At 43.4% G+C, this 13,925-nt stretch overlaps 1 pseudogene; it reads left to right on the top strand.

Annotated features, from left to right (window-relative positions):
• The first annotated feature begins 8,514 nt into the window (after positions 1-8,514).
• LOC136646885 (5S ribosomal RNA) lies at positions 8,515-8,634 on the top strand (annotated as a pseudogene).
• The last annotated feature ends 5,291 nt before the right edge of the window (positions 8,635-13,925 follow it).

The raw sequence follows: 13,925 nt of genomic DNA, 5'->3' as shown, positions 1-13,925 counted from the left end.
GTTTTAAAATCAGTCACAAGAAATTAACCCTCTGGGCACAATCCTATGCATGTCTACCCAGAAGTAAGTCCTACTGTGTTCAGTAGGGCTTACTCCCAGGAAAGCGTGGATGGGATTGCAGCTTCAGGACCCAATCCTATTCAGCTTTCCAGCCGAAATGGAGCCCGAGATAAGGGAACAAATGTTCCCATACCTTCTGTGACTGCCCCTCCATTACAGAATACCACTCACTCCTCATTGGCAGGGCTGCACCAGCACAGGAAAATTGGATGGGATTTGGCCCTCACTTAGCATAAGAGGCTTCTCTTCTGTACCTTTGGCAGGAAGGAAGAACATAATCCTATGCATGTCTACTTGGGAGTAAGTTCCTTTGTTTCCAATAGGCTTACTCTCAGGAAAGTGCATATAGGAGGATGGGCAGCCAAAGACATGCTACTGCAACACTGGGAACTCTTTCATTGTTTTCTAGGAAGAGCTGGGCTGTTTTCTTGACTTCTTGCAAGCCTCATTCCAACAGATAGTTAAGTGACATGGTAGTACTGTTGAAGTTTATGAGTAAAAGCATAGCAATGCGTGCCCCTGGTCTCTTGTTTTGCATGGGATGCCCATTTCACACAATGAGGATGGTAATCAGAGTACAATGTAGCTGCACAAAGTGTATGAGAGCCCAATCCTAGACCTGTCTACTCAGAAGCAAGTCCCATTGTAGTCAATGGAGCTTACTCCCAGGAAAGTGTGAATAGGATTACAGCCTGAGAATGTAATGCATGTCTACTTTGGGGCGATTGGGCATGGAGATTATGATGTGCAACAATGAGTTGAAATATCTGCATTCCATTATGCAATTTTTTTGTCCATACTGTTGTCTTGGTAATGTAAGGTGTGTATTGTGTTGAGTTGCAGTGGGAATCTGTATCTGTAACCTTATGTTTGGCCAAGAGCTATCAGTAGAAGATAATAACTCTTAAAGCGACTTGAGTGCTCCTTTCTGGAGTGGAAAGGCAGGATATAAATTCTACTAACAAATGAATAAATAAATAATAATCTGTGTAAGAGAGTTGTAAACGACTGTTAACATAACACAACACAGGGTGGCTGTGACTTGGCCCCTATAAGAACTCTGGTTTGGATTAATGTGCGCTACTACTGTGTTGTGAACAGACAGAGGTTCTAGGTAAATCTTAGCCACAGAAGTATTGACAATTGGGACAATGAAATGGTTAAGTAACTACCCCTCAAAAACTCTGCTTCAAAAACAGAAGGCTCTTCTCTTTTCTTGCAAGTGGTTCTAGAGACTTGGCCTTTAGCAACTGCAAAAAAATTAGTTGAAGATCTCACCAGAGCCTTCCCAGCAGATAAGCTCCACAGTAGGAAAGAAGAAGATTGCAGAATGTACTGTTCCTTTGTGTAACTTTATCAAAAATTGGCAGTAAACTGTGTATATGTGAGAAAGAACCGATGGGGGCAATGTGAAGTAGCTTTTAGGAGCTTAAAGCAGGGGTGCTCACACTTTTTTGGCTCAAGAGCTACTTTGAAACCCAGCAAGGCCCGGAGATCTACCAGGGGGGAAGGAAGCGTCTGACAGACACCCCCTTTGATGTATGGAGCCCCTGCTGGACCAGGTCAGAGGAGGCCCACCAAGTCCAGCTTCCTGTGCCCCACAGTGGCCCACCAGATGCTTCAGGAAGCACACGGGAGGCCTCTCCTCTCTCCCCACCCCACATACTGGGGGCAGCCACAGGTCCCCCCAAGAGGCACATGCCCAGCCTTGCTGCACTACAGGGGGAGGAGCTCCCCACTTCCTGCCTCCCAAACTCTTTGTGGCTGTGCCCCGAGACCAGCAGGGAGAGGGAGGCGTCACAGGTCCTCCTCGGAAGGGGTGGGGGGGCTTCCCCGTTTCCATGGAGAGGGGCTGCGTGTGCAGGCGGCAGGCAGGGGAGACACTGCTCCCACCGGCCCTCCTCCTGCAGCGGCGGGGGGGCCAGGGGGGTCATCTCACCTGTCAGCCCCGACCGACACCCTGGGCTCCTACAGGGGCGGCTGGGCCGGGCATGGCTGTGCTGGGTTGGGCCGGACCTGACTGGAAGGGAAGGGGAGGGTCACTCGGGGCCTCCCGCCGCAACCGCCATCAGAGCAACTCCATCTCGAACTCCCGCCCCTCCCCCTTCCGCTATGGAGCCCCAGGAAGCGCCTCAGTCCAGTGCAGCCCAGCTCCCCCTCCCGCAGCCACCCACTTTAGCTCCTGCTCTTCCGGCATGCAGGCCACGAAACTGATGAAACTGACTAGAGTCTAGTCAGTTTTGTTGCTGCATGCCTGAAGAGCAGCTAAAGTGTCAGTTTCAGTGTCAGTTTAGTGTCAGCTAAATATGTCAGTTTCGTCTAGTCACTAGACGAAATTGACAAATTAACAGTTTGGAGAGACAGGGCTCCGCAATCTACTCATTTTGCCTCCTGATCTACCGGTAGATCGCGATCCACCTATTGAGCACCCCTGGCTTAGAGCAATGTATATTAACTCAGATTGCACTTTTAACTCTTTGTACCTGTGCTTGGAGGAACTCTCCTGCCTTGTACCTCTTCTATTCTGAATAAAAGATGCAGTTCTCTGACTTTAGGTGTGGACATTTTGGCTCAGATCAGACCTAAGGCAAACCTAGACTCTGCCCAGAGTGCCTGGCTACCTTTAAGGGTGTGCAACAACTAGCTCTCAACCTCCATCTTGGATGCTAATCTGCAAAACTGGCATAGTATTTCTTAGCATGATTCCTACCTCCCCCCCCCACCACCACCACCACAGTAGAGGAGACACAACATCAATACTATCACAGGTAGTGGCAGGGTATTAAAAAACCTCTCACTAAAAATATCATTTTTTCACATGCAAGAAGACCTGAGTTTGAAAGAGCATGAACCTATTTTTAATCCTACTTGTGTGTGTGTTGGGGGGGGAGGGGGCAGAATTCTGGATTTCTGGATTACCTCTTGTGTGCAGCTATCACATTAACCCCTTTTAACAAAGAAAAAAAATGGCATCAGAAATAACCTGGAAGCCTGCCAGGAAGGCAAAAGCACTGACTGCCTAGACTAGAACCTGCTCCTTATTAGACCGCAGCCATAGCACACCCATTTGGAAACAAGGTGTGAGCTGGCGGAAGTGGACAAATCTGAAGTGGCAATCCTATACACCAGTGGTTCTCACATATTTAGCACCGGGACTCACCGAGACAGAATGAGAATCTGTCGGGACCCACCAGAAGTGATGTCATGGCCGGAAGTGACATCATCAAGCAGGAAAATTTTTAACTGTCCTAGGCTGCAATTCTACCCACACTTACCAAGGAGTAAGTTTCCTTTACTATCATTGTTAAAAGAATATACATAGTAGCTTGTTAAAAGTACAGGTCTATAACATTTCCCCCAATGCAGTCGCATATCATGGTAGCATCAAGTCTAATATATTAAAAATAAAATATTGAAATGAATGGGGACCCACCTAGTGGGTCCCGACCCACAGTTTGAGAAACACTGCTATACACACTTACTTGGGAATATTGAACTAAATGAGGCTTACATTTGAGTAAACATGCATGGACTTGCATTGTGAGATGATGAGTGGGGCAGGCACTGGTGATAACTACAGTATGGCAAACACCCAGAAGAATGTTCTTTTTCCAGTGTCTTTCCCAGCAAAAGTACTCAGGAGCATGAATGATGAGAAGTTGAAACCTTATCCGAATCAATCTGGTAACAAGCTGTAACTGCAGAGTCTGGGGCCAAGATACCGTCACTCACATGAACTTGTCTTGCCATTAGTATAAACTTTGGAGCTCTTCTATGGATGACTCCTGTTTTGTGGCGGCACCTCTAAATTCCCTACTGAGGGAGTTTTACCTGACACCTTTCCCATTATCATTTGGGTCCCTAGCTAAGCTTGTCCTCTGCACCCAATCTTTTACTTTACATCAACAGTTTTTGATGGTTTTTATCTTGCTTGCCTGATTTTATTGACACTACTGTTACGTGAAAATCCCCTTTTTCCCTTCCAAGTTGTGATTTTTACTAAAATGCAGGCCTAAAACTTCTCTTTCAGGCCACAAAGGAGTCAAATCGTAAGCTCACTCATTTCTCATGTTGTTGGCCACCTCCAGTCTGAAAGACTCATTTCCTCTAGAGACACTGGAAATGTCTTTATTGTTTAAGTCAATCACTGAATATGCAAACACCTTAAAGAATGAGGACTTTGGCAGCAAAGTCTACCACCTATTGTTAATTAAATCACAACCATTAAAGCCACCTCCAGACTCAAATCCAGTAGCAACAGGAAGTAAGCTACTCCCCCTCCCCCAGAGTCAAGCTTTGCTGATAACTGAGTTTTGGACCCTTCCACCTTTTCATCACATACTCCACGTGTACCATTGTGTGTTACTGAGCATGCCCACAGCTCTGGGATACTTCCGGTCAGTTTAGATTGACTTCCAGGTCAGACAACTCTTATAAGAGAGAACGCAGAGCTCAGGTCTCTCTCTCTCTCTGACTGCCCACCTGCTAGAGGGGCCATACACAGGACTCTCTTCATCCAACTGCTCCCCCCCCCACAGGTAAATATATCATGCGTCTAAACTTCCCCCCTACCTATTCCTCCCTTCTCCCCCCCATCTTTAGTCAGCAACTGGGTTTAGCTAAGGAACCCCTAAAATACCTTTCTACACCCTAACCATTTCTGTTTCTTTTTTCGGATGCACTCAAATACATAGCACATGCATCCACCACGAGTTAGGTACACCAGACAAGTATATACTTATCAATTCTCCATGTGTATTATGTTACCTTTGTGTGTTTTTGCAATAAAAATATAATCCTTTGATTGAAAGTTACCTTCCTCCCAGTCTCCTCATTAAGCTAAACAAGGGATTTCTTTGCTCGACACTGTCTTGTATCCAGCCTATGGTCCCAAAAGTTTCCAGAAGGCTAATATAAATAATTCCCCTAAACAAAACAGCCTTTTTGGTAACACTACTGGCTTCTTTGGTTGTATTATTCTGATGTTAATTTTGATGTAAGATGAGAATTTTTATTGTGAGACAACAAACGCATTGAAATACATAAAATAAACTTCCTCTCAAGTTTCTTTCACCATAGAGAAACTATCACCCTATGTTAATTGGCAACCGCCATTAAATTAGAAGGCATCACAGCTACATGTCAAGCATGGCATTGTACTACTTGAGTCAGCCTGCAGAGAACAGGTATATCTCCAGTGCTGGATAACTAACTTTCCGGTTCTTTTCCAGCCCAACTGCCTCACAGCCCAATCTTAAATGCAGTGGTGCTGCCAGGTGCAGCCCCAAGGTGGCTATACCTCCTCCCAAGCCATGAAGCTCAACATAGGTCTTCTTGGTTCTGCACCACCTAAATAGCTGGTGCAACTCTGAGTAGACCCATCAAAGTCACCGGAGCTCACCTACCCTAAGCAGCTCTGGCTGCTTCTCTGGCCCCACAGGATATAGCTGCAGCTATTTTGGCCCTGCTGTACCGCGTAGTGCCAGAGGAGCATAGGATTGCTCTTAGTTAGACATGAGGAAGAATGTGCTGGTTATATGAGCTGTCCAGCACTGGAACAGTTTGACTCATACTGCTGTGGGCTCTCCCTCATTGGAGGCCAGGCATGTAGTAGCTACCTGGTCAGGGCTTAGAGCAGAAGGTACTCAAGGTGGCTCAAGAAACAACACTTTTCATTTAATGAGCTAAATGAACTTTTTGGCCAAACTGTGAAGGGTGTGGCCAGACAAGGACTCTCATCACTTGTAATTTCACTTCATTTTCATCTTTTCAAGATTTTATCCTACAGTTTCCCCATATTGTGGTACAGATACTTGTGGAATAAGGGAGTATCACTGTTTGTACTCCAGTTCCTGCAAGTTTCTTTTTTTAATTTATTTCTTGAGAACCAGTGTGGTGTCGTGGGTTGAGTGTTGTTGGACTTAAACCAGCGAAAGCCAAGTTCAATTCCCTGCATAACTCTGAGACTTACTGAATAATTGTGGGCCAGTCATCATCTTTCAGCTTAATGTAACTCACAAGGTTGTTTTGATGGCCAGGGTGGGTGGGCAGGCTCTGTGTACACCACCCTGAGCAATAAAAATGTGACAAATAAAATGTGTCTTAAAGGTGCAAGCATGTGCGTTCATGGTCTGAAAAGAAGTCTCATTCCATTCAGACCTACTTTTAAAAAGTGTTGTACAGCTTCCCTGTTATGGCAGGGATCCAGGCATCATTGGGAGACATCCTAACTCACATGGTTACAAATTTTAGGATATCATCCACAGTAATTTTGCTATGCTCCTTCCTTCAAGGTTTCAGTGATAGTTTGGTTAATGTCCTAGTACCTATTAAGACATTTTACTAGTAGAATATAAATTCCTTTGTGGAACTTTTAGAGTGTGTTTCAGTATTTAGCAAAGCTGTTTCTGCTGAACTTGTTTCCTTGTTGAATAATTGCTGAATAATATGAAGTCTGTCTGTGTCATAGGTGATTTCCCAATATACCAGCTCAAGATGTTGTAATGTGGCAAAGTGCTTTGTGATATATGTAATCATTTCTTTTTAAAAAAAAAAAGAAGAAGGAGCAGAGGAAGTAAAATAATTACCTGACCTATAGTTTGACTAATTCAGTAAGGAAGCAATTATACAATTCTGTGGAAAGACTAATAGCATGTTATGACTATGGTTGTCAATCAGTGTTCCCTGTAAGCTGTGCAACCAGACAGCTCCGAGCCATGCTCCATGCAGCATGGAGCTTGGCAACCCTGAAGTTTGGGGATGATGCAGGATGTCATCACCATCTGGGACAGCATTGTAATGCAGTCATGTTGCTATACACCAAAAGAAGGGGTCCAAGCAGGAGCACAGATGCCTTAGAGGGAATATAGCGGCATCAGTCTCTAAAGTGATTAATGAAAGCAATCCAGGAATTTTCAGAATTACATCATAATGAAAAAACCCCAAAACCTCCAGAACAGCTTAAGAGTTGGCAACTGGATTATAGGGCACATCTACAATCACAAAATGGCATGTCTATTTAAGAAGCAATGGGAAAGGAGCCCCCAAGGACCACACTTTGAAAAACTGTGTTTTCCTTTTCTGGTATTAAGATGGCAGAACCCAGTGCCTAGTGGCAAAATCTGGTTCTATTACTTCATGCATTCAAAACAAATGTTACAGAATTCATACACAAGGATATATAACCAATATGAGACACCATGAAAATAACTCATTTTCCCCTATTTTTGGACACTTCTCTAACCCCACAGGCTTCTGTGAAGTCTTAACAATCTAAAACTGCTGAAGACATGCAGTAGCCTTTGTCCTTTCTGAATTCAACACCACAGAGTAGAATGGGCAGAATGTGGATTCATGGTCTTCAGGTCTGGGTCCAGCCTTAACCAATGATCTTGACCAACTCTCCAGCTAGGACTGGCACATGCCAGCCAATTGAGCATCCAAACTCACTTGATGAGGGTAAGGGGCAAATAGAGGTGTTCAAGTAGGGAAAAAAAACAATCCAATCAGATAAAACCAAGACATCATCAACCCTAGGGGATATCACACAAGGATACTCCTATGGTATTGCCCCAGATCACCATGGAAAATAGCTACTGTTTTGCAAAACATACATACATTCCTCAGGGAGCGAAGGGACTATGTGAGTAAGAAGGAGCAGCGCAACCATACCCAGGTATTCATCAAATATTTACATTTTGCTTTACTGGCCTTTCAGTCTCTGTGCTCATCTGTGTTAGCCAAACCTCTTTTTTCTGAGTTGCACCACCTGGTTGCTGTTTGAACTGTGTCTGTTTGTTCCCATTGCTTTTCCTCATCAATTGTTGAGTTATTTCAACCCTTTTAATAAATGCCTTCTGTTCTGCCTCCCTTTTCTCAGTTCAGAAGTAGCCATGCCTACTTCAATTGCTTGATTTATGCCATAGCTTGTTTTCAGGAGTGACTTCTTGGATTTTAGGGGCTTCTTGCTTAAACTGGGAGAGAGGCTTTCCCAAGGTAACTGTTTTGTGTCTAGGTTCCCTAACCTTGGATGGCAGCAGCAAAAGGTATTGTTTTTGTCTAGTTAGTAAATGGGAAGAGTAGGGAGAGTGAGGGGGAAAGGACCATCTCCAAGGCGTTGCAGCAGTTTGATCTTTCTTGCTCCTTTTTCACTACACCAAGTCAATGCATAAACTTACTCAAAGATCCTCCCTGCTGGAAGTACATTCTGCTTCATTTCTCCTCCTTTCAATGTGAAAGGCACCCAGTAGCCCTGCTGACCACCAACTCTTTTTAAGAGCATACATAGAGTAGCAAATTTCTAGTCATGTGTATTTCTACAGTGTGAAATAAAATGAACCCCTTTGACAGTCCATTTAATATTAAGCACAGAAACCTAATGCCTAGGCTGATATCCTATGAGAACACTGAACATTTCCAGTCTTGATTGTGCAAGCCCAAAAGGTATTAAAAGGTTCAGACAGCAACTGTTACCTTGCACATGCCCAATCTCATCTGATCTTGGAAGCTAAGCAAGGTCAGGCCTGGTTAGTACTTGGATGGGAGACCGCCAGGGAATACCGGGTGCTGTAGGCTTATACCATAGTCTTTCGAGACTGAAGGTTGCCAACCATTAAAAGGTTCTCAGATTGGCCCTGATGCCATAACTAATAATTACAATTGCATGCACACTTACTTAGGAATGCAACCCATTTAACTCAGGGAGGTTTATTTCCAAGTACACATGGCTAGGATCTGCCAACATGTAAGTTTAGCCCTCAGTTGATGCTGCTCTTGATGTTAATCTGCTCCTACATGGAACTCAAGAAGACAAAGGACAAATCCAACATAGTTGACCAGGATTGACCTGAAGTCTTCAGGAATGAGCCTCAATCTCCAGGTGAAAGCAATTGTGGAGATTTTAACAGGGCCCCCCAGGAAATTCCAACATTACATCAGGTTGGGGGGAAAAAAAACTCTGCAGCTTCAGTTCAATGTGGCAATCCTGATTCAAGGGCAGGTGCAACAGAGAGACTAAGGTAGATTGCTGGGGGCCAAGCTGAGAGCAGAGTTATGAAAATATTTCTGATCAGTTTATTGGATGGTAAGACAGTGAGAAAGGACATGATAATTGACTTTGGAGTGAATGTCTGTACCTGAGTCAGCAGAGGCATGAAAGCCTGCAGATGGTGGCTAGACTGAAAGAACTTCAGTTTTCTGTCCTTCGGGAAGTGGGATGAGGTGCACTGGTTGTAGTTCCAGTGCAGTAGCTTAATAGCATGCAAGTGAGAACTTGCCAGCTGATCAGACCCTGGCAAACACCAGTTAATTACATCAGATGGTTGTACAGTACTGCCTCTCCCATACCTTTTAACAGGAGGAAGAGAATCATCCTCACCACAAATACAGTTTCTTATACAGGGATGAAACTAATGTGCACACACGGATGCACACGCACACAAAGTGTTTCCATATGAGCCATTGCTAATCATCTACTTTAGAAGTCCAACTTTCTTTCCTTGCAATAAACACTGACTTCTGTTTGAAAGAAGTCAAGTGTTCTCATCCAGCTGGGACAGACATTTGGAAGTGTTGTGGATATGGTGGCCCCAGTACAGTGTCTTGGTTACTAAAGTATCTTTCATGAAAGACAGCAAAGGGGCAAATGAATCCTTGATTAGAAATAACTCACCGTACTGTGACAAAGGCAGGTTTCAACAGGACAGTTTGCTCCTACTGCCAAGCAGAGCTGCTACAGAATTAGGGCTTTGCCCCTTTCAAGCGCTATTTGCATTTTTATGGACTTGTTAGCTGCAGAACCCAAAACCTGAACAGGGTAGCTGCCTTCCAGAGCACGAAGGTTTCCTCAGAAGTGGTATATTATGCAGCAACATCCTATCTGTGGATTTACATGCTGGCACAATAAATATTCCCGTGTAAATAGCTTTCTAAAGCTTGCGGTGATTTGTTTCTTCTCCACTTTGAGATTGAAAATCTGTAACAGTTTCCTTTTGTTTTTGTCTTCAAATGTGGAAAGGGTGTTTCCCAGAATGTTTCCAGTGTTATTATAATAAATGACAAGAAATTAACATTAGTGTATCTTATGCGGGTTTTTTTTCTTCTTCTAATGTTCCAAGAAAGGAAGTGAAAGCATAGCATCAAAAGCATAGCATTAATTCACACCAAAGAGAGGTCATGCTGTCACTGAACTAACGTTTATACTTTGCAAAATATCTGGGTTTATTTAATAAATGTACGTAGTTAAAGGGAAAATGTATCTGTAAGGTTTCCTAGTGACTTTTTTTTTTCTGATGAGAGGGACACTGACAAGAGTGAAAGTGGCATAATACTGTATCACATGTGACTTTTAGTCTGGTCAGTGCTGGTTTCTAAATGACTTTCTACAGGTGGGAGTGTTACGGGGCACTCTTTCTCCCATCCGAACTGAACCCAATTGGGTCCAGAGATGATCCTTCAGCATGGAAGTCAGTTTCCAACTTTGTATTTTTGATCAGTTCCAGCTCCTCTGCACCTAATACACACAGACTCATAAAGTTAGCCATTCTCAATCTGTAAGAGAGCAAGGAGCAATAGCTCTCTGCTCTGAGCAGCGTGACCAGATGTTCTCTTTTTTCCAGGACATGTTCTCTTTTTTAGCCTGGTGTCCTGGAAAAAAGTTAAAAGTCCTCCTTTTCCCTATGAGCAGGCAGTGCAGAACCTTCTTGTAATGAATTATATATAATAAATTTAGTTTTAAATTTAGTAATATAGTATTTAACCACATGAATTCAATACATGAGTGTTTTTAGCTTTTTTTTTGTCACATCCTACATTTTTCTTGGATGTTCTACATTTTGAAGTGCCTTGTCTTCTCTTGTGTTTATGACATCTGGTCACCCTGAATCTGAGTCAAACAGGACAGTGAGGCTTCAAGACTAAAAAAATAATTTATTAGCAGGAATGTTAGTCAAGGTTCAAATATTCAAAAGCAGGCACTTTAAAATAAGACAAAATAAGGTCATTAAATTAGAGGCAAATTACATAAAATCCTAAAACAAACTGCTCAGACTTTTCCGGTAGCTAGACTTATGTACTTAATTGCAGTTCCACTGTTCACCTCCAGGCTCTCAAAGGGGCATGACACATACAGGTGAGATGGATGTATTGAAACAAAATGCATACCCTCTCAATTCAATCCTGTTTTATGGGGTTCAGTGGACTCAAGATCCTATCTTTCCCACTGGCTACTCCAACAGCAGGAAACCCCAATCATCCTCCTGGACACCCCACCCCCCCACTTTAGCCATGGCTGAGTGCGCAGACATGTTCCTCCTAGCCCATTGTTCTACCTGGGCTAGGCAGCAGTTGCTGCCAAGTGAAGAAAGAAATTACTCTTGTTCAGTACATTACATGACTAAAATCAACCATAGCTTTAAAATAAACATGAAAGTAAGCTTTCAATACTGGTGAGATCGTTTCATAAATACCCTTCATGGAAAATATTTTTATTCAAACAAAAGGCTGATCATTTTCTCCTCTGGTTGCTCTATGCCAGGGATGGTCAATCCATAGCATGGAACTTGCCACTTTTTTATGTAGAGAATCTTGAACATTCCTCATGCTGTCAGTGGGGTGCCAGTCTGTTGTGCCTTGGCAAACATGGAAAAACCAGCTGATGCATCGCTTAATTAATATACCAGCAGGCTTTGTGCAAGGCCAGCTGCTGGGTGACCCCACTGATGTGGCAGCAGCTCAGCAGCCTTGGTGGCAGGCCACAGCATGCAGGAGAGACTCCTAGGTTCACTGCCCCAGCCAGATGAGTTAGCTCCCTGACATTAAAATTATACATATGGTGACTTGGCATGTGCCACTTATAAAATGTTCATGTGCCGCTAGTGGAACGCAAACATAGCTACAGGTTGGCCACACCTACCCTATGCCATATAAATTGTATGCAATCCAAAGTGTAGATTGTGTACAATCCATTCCTGCCCCCTATGCAAGCCCAACAGAATTTTTCTGAGTCTTCACATTCATCAGCTTTTTATAAAATTTCCAAGTTCTGAAACACTTTTGTAACCTCACCTGGTAAAAAACTGGTGAAAGGGAAGCTGCTGCCAATGCATATTAGCTTCTTCCCCACCCTTATTTTGGTTTCAGTTGCTCTCTTGCCAAACTCTAGAATTACGTAATCAATTATTGTTTAGCGAAGTGCTTGCCAAACCACAGTCCATGGGCTGGATATAGCGCAGTGCTGCATCCCTCCTTGTGTGAGAAGCACTTACCCTTCCACTGCACTGCTCACACAAAGCCCAACTGATTGCTGTAACACAACACTCTAAGCAGTTGTGTCTGCCTAGAAATGCAGGCACAAAGCCTGCTGCATGTGACTGCTGCTGATGTGACTACCTCGAATGTCATGTTACAGCAATCAGGAGGGCTTCTTCCATACAGTGAGGCAGAGCAGTAAGAGCGGGCCTGAAAGGCGACTGCTGGTTTAGAAAAATAAATACACAGTTTACATAATAGAGTTTTATGAGCTATACTGGAATGTTCAAAATGTATAGCTGGATCAATCAAATGCTGTATACGGGGCATATCTTGGAGCCCCTTGGGAAATAAACTCACAGGCAGCAGTGGAAGTATACAAGCTGTACTGGTTTGTTCCACAAGTTTACCCACATCCAAAAGCCCTGTGTAGGAGCTAGGACTCCAGGACTTGTCAGTGGAAGCAACAATCATTTTTTTTTTTAGGGTATTATGAGAAAAGATAGTAGGCAGATGTATTCAGTCTCCCTTTCTGCCCCACTCTTGGATGAGGCTTTCTATTTTGGAGAAACATGTACAATGCACATTTTGAAAAGTATTCCTCATACAGCTAAGGATGATGCACAGAAGCATCATCTGTGTGCATATGGGTTTAGTCTGTGTGCTATGGTCTGTGTGCATATGGCTTTAGATGGATCATGATGAGATCAGTGCTCCTCCCCCCAACCCAATTGTAACTCTATTTACCAACATTTATATGCAACTAGTTGTGCCAGAATGTGGGTGAGCGTTCAATTGTACACCCCACTGAAAGGAAAGCAGTGTGGAAAGATGGCAATTCATGCGGCAAAACAGACGCAGAGGTGCAGAAAACATTATAAGGTTTTGCAAGATATATTTGATTGCCCAATGTCTTTCAGCAAAATATCTTCTTCACGGGCATTTTCTGAAACAGTGAACCCATGAACAATGGGGACTATGTTCAACTGTGGTTACTACTGAATCAGAGAAAATACTGAATCAGAGAATCCAAATACTTTCTATCAGGTAACACAACATTTTGTGAGTAGCATAATTTAATTGACTCCAAGAAAAGCTCTCAATATAATGAATTTGAACTATGTTGTAGAATGCACACATTTAGCTCTAATACATGGGATTTCTCACTGACATTTATACAAGCAGACAGCATTCCACCATTTGGGCTGGCTTTCTTCACCAACCTACAACTGTGGTCAACCTCTAAGGCAGCCCCACTCCCCCCCTTTCTCCAGAGCAAACAAAAATGGGGTGGTAGTGTCATTGACTTATTGGGCTGAAGCATCCTTGGATGACTGATCAAGTATGGCCAGTGAAACTCTCTTGCTGTCCTGGAGCAAGAAGGGGAAGAGTGGCACTCAGCTGTACTTAGTCGAGGCATCCAGGGGGCTTCCTAAGTTTGACTGAGTACAGCCAAAGTCTGCTCACTACCCTCAGCTGGATGCCAGCCCTCTTGACAATGCAAAGCTGGCAAACAAAGTTGTGGATTCCTGAGTAGAACTTGCTTAAAAGGCACTTAGTCTATTTTTTTTTTTGTAAAATCAAGATTTCAGTATATAATCTATAAAAAATAAACTTTT

Source organism: Tiliqua scincoides, chromosome 3, assembly GCF_035046505.1.
Source record: "Tiliqua scincoides isolate rTilSci1 chromosome 3, rTilSci1.hap2, whole genome shotgun sequence".
In the NCBI taxonomy this organism is placed as follows: Eukaryota; Metazoa; Chordata; class Lepidosauria; order Squamata; family Scincidae; genus Tiliqua; species Tiliqua scincoides.
Note: the sequence above shows the minus strand (reverse complement) of the source record. Positions and strands in the feature narration are given on the sequence as shown.